At 34.0% G+C, this 17,755-nt stretch overlaps 1 pseudogene; it reads right to left on the bottom strand.

The window, feature by feature from the left end:
* Positions 1-8,584: 8,584 nt before the first annotated feature.
* Positions 8,585-17,327, bottom strand: LOC118061795 (pleiotropic drug resistance protein 1-like; annotated as a pseudogene).
* Positions 17,328-17,755: the final 428 nt, after the last annotated feature.

Raw genomic sequence — 17,755 nt, 5'->3', positions numbered from 1 at the left:
AATATTATAATTACTTTAGTGAAACATTATTTTTTAGTCTTTGTGTAATGTTTTGTCAAAAAAATATAAATAAAAAAATATATTATAAAAAAATAAAATAAAAACAAGAAAAATGATATAAATAGTCAAAGTATAGAGTGATAAATATTCTAAATATAAAAAATAATAATTTTCTCCAAAAAAAAAAAATTGTAAAGGAAATTGTTTTCCGTGTGTCTATTTTGCTGTTAACCTCATTTCTATTTCAAGACCAATAATCTAACCATTTCAACAAGGTTTCCTACTTAATTTGCTTGGAAAAAATGATTTAAAAAAAAAAGATGGTTAAGTGCTAATTAAAAGGTTTTTAAAAAACAAAAACATGTCCCAAAACAGAGGATTATCCTAACTATCCACAATCTCAAAAGCATAACTGTATTGCTTTCCAGCAAACCAGTACCCGACGTACAAATCATGTACCGTAGAAAGATAAAAATGTGTCTGGTTTCTAACGGAGATGGAAGCTAAGAGTTCTGATGGAGATGGAAGCAAAGGAGGAAAGCGACAATATAAAAATTACAAGAAAAACATAAAATATTTAATGATAGAAAAATATTTAATGATAGAAGAGAGTGGTAGATGTCAATTATAAATTCACAGTTTTTTTAAAAAAAAATATATATATATAATGACTACCTCTTTATAAAATTTATAAGATGTTTTAAATAGGTTAAAAATATTAAATAATATTTATATAATCTTATTTATTAAGAGTATAATATTATTTTCAATTTAACATATATATACTTTCTTTATATTTAGGTTAACACTAAGAACTCATAATAAACAGATCATTGAGAATTCTAGCCTCATTTTTATGTTTGATCTTAATTATTTTAACATGGTATCAGAGCTGGTTTTATGGGAGAAGGCTTAATCTCGAACACAACAAATTTTTTGGAGTGATATTTTGTCTTTCGCTTCTGTAAAATTTGGTATTTTGCCTTCCCTTCCACTTCTACAATTTGATATTTGCATTTAGTTTTTGCAATTATTTTGGTATTTCATCTTCCCTTTAGTTTTTGCAATTTGGTATTTGCATTTAATTTCTGCAAATTTGTTTTGTGTTTTGGCATAATTGTATATTTTCAAGAAGATATTTGTTTAGTTTCTGCAATTTGATATTTTGTTTTCCGCTACTTTTGCATTCTGGTTATCTATTATTGATAATTATAGCCATTGAAAGAGATGATTCGCTTCAGTTTGTGAATGTGAGGTTGGATGGGAAAAACTATTCGTATTGGAGTTATGTAATGAGTAATTTTCTTAAAGGAGATGTGAGGATATGACAATGGAACCTATATGGTACCTAAACATACTGGGGAAGGGGATGCAACTTTGATAGATGCATGGGAAGTAAACGATGCAAAGATCATTACTTGGATCAACAACTCTGTTGAGCATTCCATAGGTACGTAGTTGGCAAAGTATGAGATAGTAAAAGAGGTTTGGGATCATCTGCAAAGGTTATTCACATAATCAAATTTTACAAAGCAGTATCAGTTAGAGAATGACATACGAGCTCTTCACCAGAAGAATATGAGTATTCAGGAGTTATATTCTATCATGACAGATCTTTGGGATTAGTTGGCTCTTACAAAATTAATGGAATTAAAGGTATGCGGTGCTTATATTAAGCGTAGATAGCAACAATGATTGGTACAATTTTTAACAGCACTTCGCAGTGATTTCGAAGGACTTAGAGGTTCAATACTGCATCTCTCTCCACTGCCTTTTGTTGACTTGGTTGTCAATGAGTTATTGGCTGAAGAAATACGTCTTCTATCGTGTTCTGAAAAGGGCATTCTATCTGCTTCGACTCCTTCTGTACTAACAGTACCCTATAAGCAATTCTCCAATCACCAACATAAGCCTTACACAAGGATTGGCTTCGACGAGTGCAATTTCCATAAGCAGAAAGTTCATTGGAAGGCCTAATGTCCTAAGTTAAGATAGCATACGCAAGCTTAGAAGCCTGGTAGCCAGACACAATCTAATGCTCATAAACCACCTCAGGGTTATAAATCACCACACCACACCACAATACTGCAGCAATAGCTTCCCTGGGCTCTATAACCGATCTTAGTACTTTGGCTGAGCAATTTCAGAAGTTTCTCTCATTGTAGCCACAAGCAATGTCCGCTTCTTTCATAAGTCAATTGCCTCATAGTTCCTCAAGTATGTCACATTCTGACTGGGTTTTGGATTCTAGTGCTTCATATCATATGTCTTCAGATTCTTCATCTTTTACCTATGTTTCCCCTTCGCCCTTCATTCATGTTATGACTGCTGATGGCACTCTCATGCCCTTAGCAGGTGTTGGTTCTGTTGTCACACCTTATTTGTCTCTTTCTAATATCTATCTTATTCCGAACGTCAAATTAAATCTTGTTTATATTGGTTAATTATGTGATTCTGGTGATTATTTAGTTATTTTTTCCTCTTTTTTTTGTTATGTACAGGATCTACAGTCTTAGAAGCTGATTGGGATAAGCCGTATGGAGAATGGACTATATATTTTGGATGAGATGAAAGTGTCAGTTCTTGCTGTTGTTGCTACTACTGTTGATTTGTTTTCTTTTTGTTTGAGTCCTTCATCTTCTAGTTTTTATTTATGGCATTCTTGTCTAGGACATGTCTCATCTTCTCGTTTGAGATTTTTGACATCCATAAGAGCTTTAGAAAATTTGAAAACTTATGACATTTATGATTGTAGTGGATGTAAATTGGCAAAATTTTTTGCTTTACCTTTTAATCGAAGTATTTATATTTCTTCTTCACCATTTGACTTAATTCATTATGATTTATGGGGACCTTCTCCTATTGCCATAAAAGAAGAGTCTTGATATTATATCTCTTTTATTGATGATCATACTCGTTATTATTGGGTTTATTTAATGCAACATTGTTCTGAATTATTTAAAATATATGCAACTTTTTGAGCTCTTATCAAAACTCAACATTTGATTGTGATCAAATGCTTTCGGTGTGATTTGGGTGGGGAATACACCTCTAATAAAAAAATTTAATTACTTGCCTTAGATGGAACCATCCGCCAAACTTCATGTACAAATACTCTTAAGCAAAATGGTGTTGCTGAAAGAAAACATAGGCATCTTGTCAAAACTGTTTGTTCTCTCTTGTTGTCTACTTTTTTTCCTAGTGAGTTTTTAGGAGAAGCTGTTCTTCCTACTATAAGTTTGATTAATACAATTTTATCTTCTCATAGTTCGGGTCTATCTCCTTTTGAATAGTTATATGGATATGTCCCTGATTATTCCTCATTTAGAGTTTTTTGTTGTACTTGTTTTGTTATTTGTCCTCATGTAGAACGTAGTAAGCTATCTCTCTCAATCCACTATTTGTGGTATTTTAGGTTATGGTGAAGGTAAAAAGGGGTATTGTTGTTTTGATCCAAATAACTCATAAACTTTATATGTCTCATCATATTGTCTTTCTTGAGCATATATCTTTTTTTTTTTATTCCATCCACTACTCATAGCCTTACTAAACCTGATCTTATTCATATAGATCCTTTTTCTGAGGATTCTGATAGTGATACCTCTCCCCATGTTAGACCACTTTGTACTTATAACTTTACAAGTATTGATACTTTACTCTCTAGCATACCTAAAGCTCCATTCTCTTCTACAGCCCCTAAAGCTTCATCTGAGATTGTGGATTTACCTTTACGTCAGTCCATACGTATTTGTAAGTCCATAAAACTACCAGATTTTGCTTATTCTTGTTATTCTTCATCATTTACTTTCTTTTTAGCTTTTATTCATTGTCTCTTTGAGCGATGTTTCTATAAAGAGACCATTCTGGATCCGCTTTGGCAGCAAGCTATGGATGAAGAACTTTCTGCTTTATATAAGACAGATACTTAGGATATGGTTCCTTTACCTCCTAGTAAGAGTGTTGTTGGTTGTCGTTGGGTGTATAAGATCAAGACTAATTCTGATGGGTCTACTAAGCGATATAAAGTTAGGCTAGTTGTAAAAGGATACTCTCAATAGTATGGTATGGACTATGAGGAGACATTTGCCCCTGTTGTAAGAATGACTACTATTCGTGCTCTTATTGTCGTAGCTTTGATTCGTCAATGGCATATTTCTTAGCTTGATATTAAAAATGTCTTCTTGAATGGATATCTTCAAAAAGAAGTTTATATGGCACCCCCTCCTAGTATTTCACATGACTCTGGATATGTTTATAAGCTTAAGATAGTATTATATGGTCTCAAACAAGCACCCCATGCTTCGTTTGAGAAATTATCTATTATGATCTCGTCTCTTAGCTTTGTTTTTAGTAGTCATGATTATGCTCTTTTTATTAAGTGAACTGATGTAGGTCGTATTATTCTATCTTTATATGTTGATGACATGATTAATACTGGTAATGACATTGATGGTATTTCAGTTTTGAAGACAAAATTGGCTAAATGATTTGAAATGAAGGATTTGGGTTATCTTTGATATTTTCTGGGTATTAAGGTAACATACTCACCTAGAGGTTATCTTCTTTCTCTGTCGAAATATGTTGCAGATATTATTGAGCAGGCTAGACTTACTGATAAGAAGACTGTAGATACTCCTATTGAGGTTAACGTAAAGTACTCTTTTTCTTATGGTTTACCTTTAATAGATCCTACTTTATACCATACTATTGTTGGGAGCTTGGTATATCTCACCATTACTCGTCTAGATATTGCATATGTTATTCATGTTGTTAGTCAGTTTATTGCTTCTCCTACTACTGTTCACTAGGCAACTGTTCTTCGTATTTTGCGATATTTTCGGGTTACAGTTTTTCAGAGTCTTTTACTTTCATCCATCTCTTTCTTGGAGTTGCATGCATACTCTGATGCTGATCATGGTAGTGATCTCATAGATCGCAAGTCTGTTATCAGGTTCTATATCTTTTTAGGTGATTCTCTTATTTCTTGGAAGAGCAAGAAACAATGTATTGTTTCTCAATCATCCACCAAAGCAGAATATTGTGTCATGGCATCTACTACCAAAAAGATTGTTTGGTTACATTGGTTAGTTGCTAATATGGGATTTTTCTTTTCTCATCCTACTCTTATGCATTGTGACAACCAGAGTTCTATTCAAATTGCTCACAACTCAGTTTTTCATGAGCGAACTAAGCACATTGAGATCGATTGTCATCTTATCATCATCTCAAGCATGGCACCATTACTTTGCCTATTGTTCTTTTTTCCTTGCAAATTTGCATGTTTCTTTACCAAGAACGCATTTCATCTCTCTCATTTTTGTTTTCTAGTTGGCAAACTCTCGATACTTGTAGCTGCCGTATCGTGAGTTTGAGGGGAGATGTTTAAATAATATTTATGTAGTCTTATTTATTAAAAGGTAGAATAGTATTTTCAGTTTGACATTATATATATATTTCTTTATATTTAGGTTTAGCACTAAGAACTCATAATAAATAGATCATTGAGAATTCTAGCTTTTCTTTTTTTGTTTGATCTTAATTATTTTAACAAAAAAAAAACATTCATCTACTAAAAAAACACTAGGAATCTAAAATAAATCCTCACAACAAATTGTGTGTTGTTGCAACAAACAATTTTGTGTCGCAATAAAATTTTTGGATAATTAATTTGAGATTTTATAAAATTACGGAATATTTAATACGGCTCAATAGTAGTAGTAATAGTAGTAGTAGTTTTTTAAAAAAAAATACAAGTTATTCTGCGTTAACTTTAGCAAACCAGACTTTACATAGGGTATTTTGGCACTCTGCAGCCCGTGGCCAATAGTTTTTTGGTCCCAATGTTTTTTCGCGAGAGAATTTGAACTTGAGATCTGAAAGAAAAAAAAACTCTTCAAAAGCCCCTCGCCATCTGATATTCGCTAGACCAACCCTTTAAGTTAATAATAATAATAACAATACCTTACCATAACCTACTTTTAAAAAAAAAAAATTATATTACAAAATATTGATTTGAACAGTTGACCCTGTTCAAATTTCTATTGAACATAATTAAAATGAGAATTTAGAGAAAAACAACAATATAAAAGGATGAAAGAGAATCGTTAGAAGATTCTTCATAGGGAAATGAATAGATAAATACTTATGGTAGTTTTTTTTTTTTTCGTATTATTTGATCAGAAAGGGAAAGTGATAAATGATAGGAGGGTGTATTTTAAGAACCAAAAAGAGTCTCCTTGACCTGAAATGTTTCCTTGCTTTGATCTAATGACATAGACCAGTCAATGGTATCGTCTCATGTTTACCACGTTTTGCATAGACCAAATAAACTACCGGTGATGCCTCCTCCTTTTATAAAAAAAAATAATAATAATAAATAATAATAATAATAATAATAAAAGGGACAAAGAAATACGATGAGGTGTATACGTAGAAAAATAAAAAACTTTATAAATTAATAGAAAATGAATACAGGCAGTATTTTGTAAAGTTTATATAGAAATATAATAAGAAAAAATATAAATAAATCCCATATAATTAACAAGTGAATCTAAATATATAATAGTTGATTGTATCATTTAATACATTCCCTCAGATCTATAATTACTGAAAACAAATCACAAATTATTATGAAATCTAATAATTAACAATATGATTTTGGTGTTGGCAAAAAGACAATAAACTTTGAAAAATGGCTCATGCAATGTATTTGAAAAACTTGATTTAGAAATAGAAGCCTTAATATGATATTAAAACCAATTTTTATTTAGTTTTTGTTGATATTATAAGAAATAATTGTTTTTTAAAATATTTTTCACTTTGTAAATATATTTAAATAATATTTTTTTTATTTTTTAAAATTTATTTTTAATATTAACACATTAAAATAATCAAAAAACATAAAACAAATTAAATATTTAACAAAATAATATTCAAAAATTTTTAGAAAGACAATCACCAACGTTCTCAAAACACTTTTTAATCTAGCCGCAAGCATATTTAACTTGTCATAGACAAGTGTGTTTGTTTTTGTAATTGAGGTTGAGGTTTGTGTACATGAAAGCTCGCCAAAAAAATTACAAAAAACAAGAAATTTTAGGTTTTATTATTGAATTTTATACATAATTAGATTATATTCCAATCTCAATCATAATCTTAACAAAAAAAAAAAAAAAAACACATTCATAAATATTTTCGTGAAATATGATGCAAGTAGGCAAGCAGTACTGGCATGGAAAAGAGCCCATTGACTATTGACCTCCGACCATATAATATTCTACAATTTAGATGGGCTCTTTGAATTTTCTTTTTTTTTTTCCCCTTAACAACCAGCTAGAAAATGCATAAATAAATAGAGGACTACTTCCTTGTTTTTATTTTTTATTAGTTTTTTTTTTTTTACACACAATAGAGGACTTCCCAATTATGAGGTGCTGGCCAGAATTACTGTTGTCTGTGTTGATATTATAAGAAATTATAGAGAAATTTTGAATTTAAATATTTGAAAAATCCCACAAACTGTTGGTGTAAGAATAAAAGGTTTTGCAAATTAAATTAATTCATCAACTTGGAAATGTTGCTAATTGTGGTATTATTTTAGATTGTAATTATTAAAGTAGGTTTCAATTCTTTTGTTATCATTTTAAACGCGAAATCGTGAAAGAAAATTGACCCAATGACACTATGATACTTAAGAAAAGTATTTTTATTATTAGACAAACATGGAATTCACAAAAAAAAAAAAAAAAAAAAAACAGTTCAATGAATTTATGCTATACTTGTTATTATAAAAGTATCAATTTAATATTTGTTAAATATTTTTTTATTGATATTGATATGTGATGTTGAAAACATAAACTTAATAAAAAAAATATTAATTTGATATTTTTGTAGTTCAAATACATTTTTTAAAAAAGATTTACATCACATTACCACGCTAAAAAGTATTGGAGTTGTAATTTTTTTCAATTACTAATATTGATAATATAATAAGTAATTGGGTTAAAAATCATGTTATTTTGATAATTACGTGTTTGCTAACCAAAATATTATTGTTATCTCTATTAATTAGTCACTGGTTAGTGTAAACAAAGATTGAGGATAACGTAAGTTGTTTGTGTTTCAGATTATTGATCACATCAAGCAAACCTCGAAGGTTTTTTTTTCTTTTTGGTAATTGTAAGGGATTAAGTTAGTTTACATGCATTTTAACTAATTTCATAAAGTCCTGGAGTTAATAATTATATAAATTTTTAGTAGTTTTAAAGTTTTTAAAATTCAAACTAATAATTTTTTAAAAAATAAATTTATCAAGAATTGACCAGTGTAGCTATATTTTTTCTGATTAAATAAGTAGAATGGCGACCCAACGTCACTACAGTATCTCTTGTCCTCCTTGCATAATCAGGAATAGCTATGATACCGAGTCAAAAAAATCCAAATTATTTTTCTGATGAACGCACAGCAATGTTCTGATTGGGAGAATCTGCTTACAACTTTTACCTTTCGTCGAAAGCTTCAAATATGTTCAAGTTGGGCTGATGGATGGTGCAAACAACTGTTCTTCATGTGTCCACTGTGTTCATTAACAGTTTTTCATCACAATTGCAGCAGCTCTAGCATTCAACTCGACAAGCTCCCTGATTCATCAATGAACATCTGAAAGTTTCCAGTAACGCTATAAAATAAGACAAGCACTTATAATTTGCTAGAATGAAGAGGACCGTTACAATTTCGAGGGGTTCCTCTTCATGATCATCAAGTATTCTCTTGACAAGTTAGCTTTAATAAGATCTAACACTCCAACCCCATACTGTTTGGTTGCCAAAGCAGCTGGATGATTCCTAGTTTTGTCAAATGGGATGTAAAGCTCATCTGCAATCCTTCGTCCCACAATGAATGATCTAAATTCCTCAGTTTTGTCAAATGATCGAAATATTCCTTCATTATCGATCATGAAAATTGTGATACTCTTGTTATTGACCGTAGGAAAAATCCTAATTAATCCTATTATTTATTAATATTCCTTTTTCTTATTTATTTATTTCAACTCGGACAAAAGACAAGTACACTCTCATCTAACCCACGGGCAACTGTACTCCAAGGTTCATCAATGCTATCTCCAATGGAAGACCCGCCGTCTGCCAATCGAGACAGATCCTTTGTCCCCACACAAACCAAACGCACAAGCAATTAGTCAACATGGTTGTTGCAGTTTGATCGGGTTGGGTATTTCTGAGGCAATTTCTCAGCAAAAACAAGGGACATGGTAGAGGCAAATGTGGCCCTCTAGGTTCCTCTGCACGCTGAGAACTTTGTTTGGAGAACCTGTAAGAATTATCTCCCTGCTAAACTTAATTTGTGGATGGATGAATTAGGTACCCAACTAGATGGAAAACTGCGATGATTTGTGTGTCTATCTTCTCTAAAATATTGTTCTCCTGAACGATTGTGATTCATTAGGCTGTTGGTATTTTGGTCTTTATGGAAGCAATGTACGTACTCACAATTTTTCCGATCTTGGACGGATGACCTGAGGTTTCTCTTATTATCAAATGGAAAATAAGCATAAACTGTTCGGCAGATTCAAAAGCAGACATGCAATAATATATATATATATATATATATATATATATATAATATATATATATATATATATATATATGCCAAGAAGAAGGGGGCATTCATTGCTTTAGGCAAGCTTTAAAGCAAGACCAAGAAATTCTTGTACTCGTATTAATATAAGCTTTAAGCGCCTTTGCGAAAATTCACAATAAAACCTACATGGCCTATACAGAGAAGTAAACGAATTAAAATAAAGTAAAAGCATATATATGTGTGCGTGTAAATAAAGTTTCTATCGCCTCTGGAAAGTTGAAAGCCTTGATAGCAAAGGCAAATATGAAAGCAAAGAGGGCAGTCCACCCAACATGTGCCCCTGCGACTACTCCAAGAAAATCATGGTCGAAACCAAAATATTCCTTCACGTAGGCTTCCACTGTTTGAGTTTTCGGAAAGTCGTTTCTGTATATCTCCAAACTGTGATACAACCAATCCATACAAGGTCCATGCTACTGGACAAGCCCCAGTAGTACCATCTCCACCATATAGGTATTGCTCTGTTATAGACCAAAGCACATAAATTGAATCACAAATATTCCACAAGGTAACCCAACACTATGGAAATTTGGAATTTGAAATGATAAGATAGTGAAACACTTACGGGCCGAGGAAACTATAAACCCTGAGAATAGGTTCCATATTCCATAAAATGCAGAGGAAACTATGGCAGCAATGTGGTGGTTTGGAGTCATTGCAACAGCCATCATTCCGTAGAAGGTGAAGTATAATAATGTGAAGTACATAAAGAACAGATACCAAAAGAACTTAGCAACAGTCCATTCAAATCCAATCATCGCATAAACTATATAATGCCATAGACTGCAGCTTGAACAAAAAATATACGGAAGCTCGATCAGGACCTGCAAACAAATGATACAAGTTTGGTGAGGAAAACATGCATTGCATTCCTACTTGACAAGTGAAGTCTCTTAAGGCCTGATGAATTGTTACCTTGTGCAAAGGCATATGGCAAAGCTGAATACATTCCAGCAGCTCTTTCTCTGTAGAAGACAGTTCTTTCAACAGCCACCACTGGCTGCACGGATGATGCGTTTTGGACACCAAGGAAAAGAACAGCTGCATACATCGAACCCATTGCATTGAAAAGATCTTGGGTGCTATTCCTACATTTTGTGAGAGAAATTAAATGAGCACGTTGAAGCAAACCAGCAAAGTCTGAACTTTAAATTGTTTTAAAGAACCCCTTTGTGACTTACACTTTGGAGCCAAGGTCCCAGAACATTGTCCCAAACATCAAGGCTATAAAGGTTGTGAAAAGAAATCTCACGGCAGTGTATGGTGGATTCCTCCAATATGACCAATGTTGCTTCCATAAGCAAGCCATACATTGTGTGAGAAAACGATGTTGAGTACTTCGTAGGGAAATAAAGGTCTGTCGAGCCAGGAGCAGGTGTGCTCAATTCCACAATGAGTGCCTTGTCTTCTCCTGAATTATGTCACACATCATCCACAAATTTTAGACAAAATTCGTCACTAAATACTTAGTTAAATGCTTTATTATACCAAGTCAAAACTGAAATGCATGGCTTTAGCATATTTTTTTTAGTTTGTACCACTTTGGCCATGTACTTTATCTGACCTGAACAGATCTGAATTCTTGTAAATGTTAGAAAAAATCAACATCCAAAGCCATTTCTTGTGCTGAACTAGAAATTTCCAGCATCCAAGTTGCAGGATTATAACCATCTTTAATTTTGCTGACTCCTTCAATTGCCTTCACAAATAGAAAGGTACATGACTTAGTCGATGGTTAGTCTGAGTATAGGTCTGAACATACAATTGTTTGTGTTATTTGATAATTAATCACGTCAAACATACCTCAAAATATTTTATTAGATGGGTAGAATGGCGACCCAGAGGCCCCACATAAATCTCTTGTCCTCCTCGCTTCATCAGGAATAGCTACATGCCATTTTAAATAATGCAGATTGTTATGGTGATAAAATCATGGCAAAGTTCTGATAGGGATAATTTGCTAACATTTCTTACCTCATCAAAAGCTTCAAATATGTCAATACTGGGCTGATGGATGGTGCAAACAACTGTTCTTCCTGTGTCCACAGTGTTCCTAACTGTTCTCATCAACAATTGCAGCAGCTCTAGCATCTAGCCCTGAAGTTGGCTCATCCATGAATATGATAGAAGGGTTTGCAACTAGCTCAACTGCAATGGTTAGCCGCTTGCGCTGCTCGGTGGACAACCCATTCACACCAGGCAACCCTACTAATGCATGGCGCAATGGATTCAACTCCACAAGATCCATGACTTCCTCAATGAACATCTGGAAGCAATTTTGGCAATGTATACGTTAAATGGGTGTGTGTCTGGCTGAATTGAATTGAATTGAAGCTTTCTAGCACCATCACTACAACTATCAACTTCACCAGTACCCTTCTTAGCTATATAGAACAGGTTCAGTGATCTTGATCACAGGGTAAAATATAAAATGGAAATGCCTGTTCAACTAGGGAATGCTGATTCAGTGATTGAACTTGATCAGATGACAAGCAAGCCAAAAAGGAAACAAGAACGATATAAAGAAAATTTCACAGAACCCCAACATGGACAACGATTCCCAGATGCCTAAAACATATTTTTAAGGCAGAGAGCACCTACCCTTCTGGTTTCAGAGTCAACTTCAGGTGGTAGACGAAGCCAAGCTGAGTAGAGTAAGGATTCATAAACCGTAACTTGTGGAGAGTGAAATGTCATTTTGCTCACAGTATCCAGAAACTCTAGCAAAAGTTTTCTTGCTTCTTGGGGTACCCTGAAATTTTGATTTCTCCGTCAATATATCCACCAGTTTTCCTACCAGCCAACACATCCATCAAAGTTGTTTTTTTCCAGCACCACTAACACCCATCAAAGCTGTAAGGACACCAGGCCTGAAAGCTCCATTCACACCATTCAAAAGCACCAATCTATCTTCAACAACTCCTTGAACTTTCATTTCCTGAAAATTTCAATACCACTATGATCAGTTTTGTCAAGTTCTCAGAATCATATCACATCAAAAGTGAGATATAATCCTACTTTACTAAATCTCAATACCTGTGGCATGTCAACGGAGTAAATAACGTCATCAAATGTGATGGAATGTGGTTCAAATGGAAGAACCATTCCTTTCTTCCTGTTATTGCTGACCCCGCCAATGGCCTCTGAACTAGCTCTGCTAATTCCAACTCCACCCTCTGTTGGGAAGTGAAATTATATTGGTAATGAGTACCCAATAGGATTAAGAAATGGAGGAAAAACACACTTCATTGATGGAGTTGTTTACCTGTGTTTGTTCCGTGACTACTTCCATGGTTTGATAACTGAATAGCTCGTTTGGTTTTGCGACCAGATTCATCACTTTCAGGCTCTTCAAGATATAACAGCCTGAGGCTTATCAAATGCTGCCACCATGATTTGCAATAATTTAAAATAAGCTCCAAATTTCAAGAGCTACAAATTTGAGAAGTTAATGACATTTACCATTGAGGAAAGTGAGAGCCAGTACGAAGAAGAGATTTAACAGTAATATGAATCCTATTGTTGCCCCTACTCCTATCCAATACCAATATGCTTCTGTGAAGAACCCGCGACTCTTCAAAACTTGTATTCCTAGTGATTCTGTGGAGTTTTCAGGAACCTATGATTTGAAAAACATCAGATATCAGTTGACTATTGAGAGCCAAAAGTGCAAATATACAAATGACCAGTTCAAGAAACTATACATGACTCCAACTATTTCCAAGGAACTCGTTCACTACTATTGCCGTCTGCCCATACATCAATGGTGAAATCCAGTAACCCCATATCCACCATTTCTTATTTTTCTCTGTGGCATGAAACAAAAAGTAAAAAAGAATTCTTTCATATTAAATTGCAAAATACAATTTCAAAGCCTAATCATAATACCTCGTGACAAGATGAAGCCACCCAATGCAAAAAGTGTAAGTAGCGCAAATGACCCAAAGGTGTTAGCAACAATCATGTTCCTTCCAGATGCAGCGATAAATCGAAATAATGCAGATGCCATCTGGTTAATTAGCAAAAGCAGGAAGTACTGCTTAAAAAGCCTGGAGAAAAACATCACCTTGATATATCAGCTGGATCAGAATGGATTCACGTACAAATTTAAAAAAAAATAAGAATTTTTATTTACCTTTCAACATTAGGATCAAATCCAATCACATAATAGGTTAGGAACACCCATGCACCAACTTCAACAAATGCGACGGGAATTTTCAGGATCCATTGAGGAATTGCATATGCCCATGAAGGAAAGAATCGGAGGTCTCTTTGCTTGTAAAACACAGGAAGCTTTGCGATGGTCATGGATAGCTCTGACATACCATTAAACATGATCATGATTGCAGTGAAGAACAGAGCACCAGTATAAATTCCACCATCCGTGACTGTATCTCGATGCATCTCAGTCCGAAAGAAGAGTGTCATTGAAATGAGTGCCATTATTGTAAGCTGATATGAAATGAAAAGGTGTCACTGTATGCAAAATTTGAAAAAACAGAAATTTAGATAATGCAAGATCTGTCGGTAAGTACTTGGCAAATCTTGAAGATGTAGACAAATGAGTTCCTCTTCATGAGCAAGTATTCTCTAGAGAAGTTAGCTTTAAGCAGATCTTTCTTTCCAGCTCCATGAGTTTTGGTTACCAAAGCAGCTGGATGGTTCTTGGACTTGTCAAACGGTATTGAAAGCTCCTCTGCAGTCCTCCGTCCCACATTGAATGATTGAAAAGCCTCAGCAAATTCGTTGGCTGTGATAAACCTGTAAGGCTGATCTTTTCGTGCCCAGTACTGCTCTTGATCTTTCCTTGATGTCACCTGCAATGAATTCATTCATTATTGACAAAGATTATGATAACACATAAGGCTCTTCTTATAGACAATAGGAGATCCTATTGTAACAAAGGTGCTGAACACAACTGCCTTCTTTATGCTTACTTCTTGCAAAAAGTCAGCCACGCCTTTTCTTTCAGGGCACTCGAAGCCCATATGTTCAAAAAATTCAAGCACATGTTCACGAGGCCCCTGGTACACAATTTGGCCATCTGAAAGGAGAATAATGTCATCAAAGAGATCATAAGTCTCAGGTGCTGGCTGGAGAAGTGAGATGACAGCGGTGCAATTGAGAATGTGAACGGTATGCTTTAATGAGTTCACAATTTGGTAAGTTGTTGAGCTGTCCAAGCCAGTAGAAATCTCATCCATAAACAATGCCCTTGATGGTCCAACCAGCATTTCACCTACGATCCATTGTTGTAGATTAGTAGAATGAAGAAAAATGATTGGTCCCTGATACTAGAAATGGACTAACGGAGATTGTTACCAGTTGTAACACGCTTCCTTTGTCCTCCAGAGATACCCCTTATCATTTCATCACCTACCATGGTGTCTGCACAGACTTCCAATCCTAATATCTGTAATTTTAAGAGAAGGCACAAAACATTTGACAGATATCATTTTCAAGGTTTCTGAATATTTTTATGATGCTAGAGTACTGCGTACTGATACTACCTTTAAGACATAGTCGGTGATGACATTGGCCTCCTCACCTTGTGATGCCACTGCCTGCAATACCGGAAACAGCAGAAATCGTAACTTATTTCACCAATTCTAGTCATCGATCAAGAGATTTGATAAATTGGCGTAGAATTTGTGAAGTAAAAAGAAGGGCCTTTTAATATGGTTTAAATATCAGATAATAAGAACATTGATGAACTGAATAATGATGTTGTTTTATAGAAATGTATATCCTTCTTTCCTAGTTATTTTTCAATCAATTAGTACACAGAATAATAATATATTTCCTCACCTTCATGAAGACATCTACATCAGGATCAGGCTTAATGTTGGCTTCTTTCTCTCTTCTGGACAACTCCGCCAACATGTCTGTCAAATGCCAAGATTTTCTCGAGTTATAGATCACCAGAGTAACTTATGATTCTGATGGAAAATGCAAAGAGAATTTAGTCCATTATTCTAACCATGCAAGTATCCAACCCCTTGGCACCTGGCAGAGAACGCCAAAGTTTCCCTTACGGTCATTTCTCCTATGTGGAGATCATGTTGACTGATATAGGCTGCTGTTCTTTGTGGTACAAACTCATTCATCTCATGACCATTATAAGTCACACGACCAGAAAACTGCATGAGAGAATTCAGCTTCTCAAATTACAACAGACACTAAAAGCTAAAATCCTTATGGATTATACAAATTTACAAGAATATATCACCACCTTCAGATTAGGATCAAGTTTCCCAGCCAATGCCAACAACAGTGTGGTCTTCCCAGAACTTGGAGGACCCAAAAGCAAAGTCAATCTATAACAAGTACAGAACACAAAAATTAAGAATTGGCAACTAACTATTGAAGGAATTTTTAAGAAAACAGATTTGAGACCATGATCATCTTACCTTGATGGCTTAACGATTCCGCTAACATCCTTAAGGATGGTGAATGGTTTCTTTCTATTTCGAAGGATATTAAGAGAAATCAATAAACCCTTCAAAATTGATAAAATGGTGATTAGTTAATAAGAAAAGCATGAGCAAAAGTATCATATTTCAGTAGCGATAATTGATGTTAAATGTTCGCTAAAGTCGTTACCTCTATTATATTAAAAGTGAACTTAGCAAATGAAGGCAAAGCACTACTCCCTACGTATGCTTCTGCTTCGATATTTAGATTATCGTACCGAACTTCAATTGTTGGAACATCAATGCCAACCCTGAAACGCCAAAGATTACAAAAAATCAAGAACTTCAACAACTTTTCCAATCAAAAAGAGGGAGAACAAAATCCATCTTTTCAGACAACTTTTCCGATCAAAAAGAGGGAGAACAAAATCCATCTTTTCAGCTTTTTTTTATTTTTCAGGATCAAAAACCTATTGAAGTTATGTCATGAATGAGAAATTAACAAATAGCCGATTGAGTATATAAGCATTTTTCTCTCCCTCTTAATAAATTAAAAGTCAGTTCTCTCTAAATGTTTAAACTCCATGAGGACATTTTCTCCATAATTAAACAGAGAAAATACACATGAAAAAAAAAAAAAGGAGAAACAAAGGACCTTTCAACACGGTCCTTGAGCTTCCACAAGAACTTCTCGTTATCCTCTTCTGCAACTTTGACCAACCTCTCAAGCAACTGTTTTCTCTCTTGGACTCCAAGCTTTTCAATATCTACTTCATTAGCTACACCTTTCGATGCACTAGTTAATATACCTTTTCTTAATCGATCATAAGTGGGAAGTTTCTCAATTGCAGCCCATTTTAGAGCCTCTTCATCATCTTCTTCTCTTGAAGATCTTGAAAATGCTTCCACTGTAGTGTTTCTCCACGCTGAAGAACCTGCTCTGAAACTACCTCTTAAACTACTACTAGCTCTATAAATATCAGCACTCTCCATAGATTATGGATCAGTATACTTAAACAACAACTAAAACAAGCCAAAACCCAGATAATGTTTTCCTCTTATTATCGTTGCTTCGTTTTGGATGTTGAATCAAGAGAAATCTTCAAAAACAGCTAGAACCAATCAATACCCAGATTTCGTTTTCTATGTTTTGAACTTGAACCAGAGAAATCCCAAATCTTTGGGGTTGATCTTGCTCTTAAGGTGAAGAAAATGTGGAGTGGGGTGTCCCCGAAAACAGCAAGAACATGTTATATATGGATGCAGGAGTACAGGACTGGTATGTAGTGGTGGCCTACCATTTGAATTGTTCAACCTCTTTTTTTTATTATTAATAATTAAAATTTTAAAGAAAAAATAAAACAAAACGATGAAAGAGAAAATCGTTAGAAGATAACTCTGGTGAAAGAAATAGTAATAATAATAAATAGGTAATTGATAGTTGGGTTCCTATTATTTGACCAGAAAATAAATAAAATAATAGATGGTTCTATCCTAATATCATCTTCAATCTCCACCTTCTCTGGAGTTTCTTCCTTTTCACCACGATTTGCACGCACCACACCTCTCCTTTTCGTCAATGTATCTAGAAAAATTGCTACAAAAAAGACATGGGGCGTCTGTCGAAAAATAATAACTTTATTAATTAATAAAATTATTTATAAGTCATGATATTAAAAAACATA

Source organism: Populus alba, chromosome 1 (assembly GCF_005239225.2).
Source record: "Populus alba chromosome 1, ASM523922v2, whole genome shotgun sequence".
NCBI lineage: Eukaryota > Viridiplantae > Streptophyta > Magnoliopsida > Malpighiales > Salicaceae > Populus > Populus alba.
This window is presented reverse-complemented; position numbering and strand designations above follow the sequence as displayed.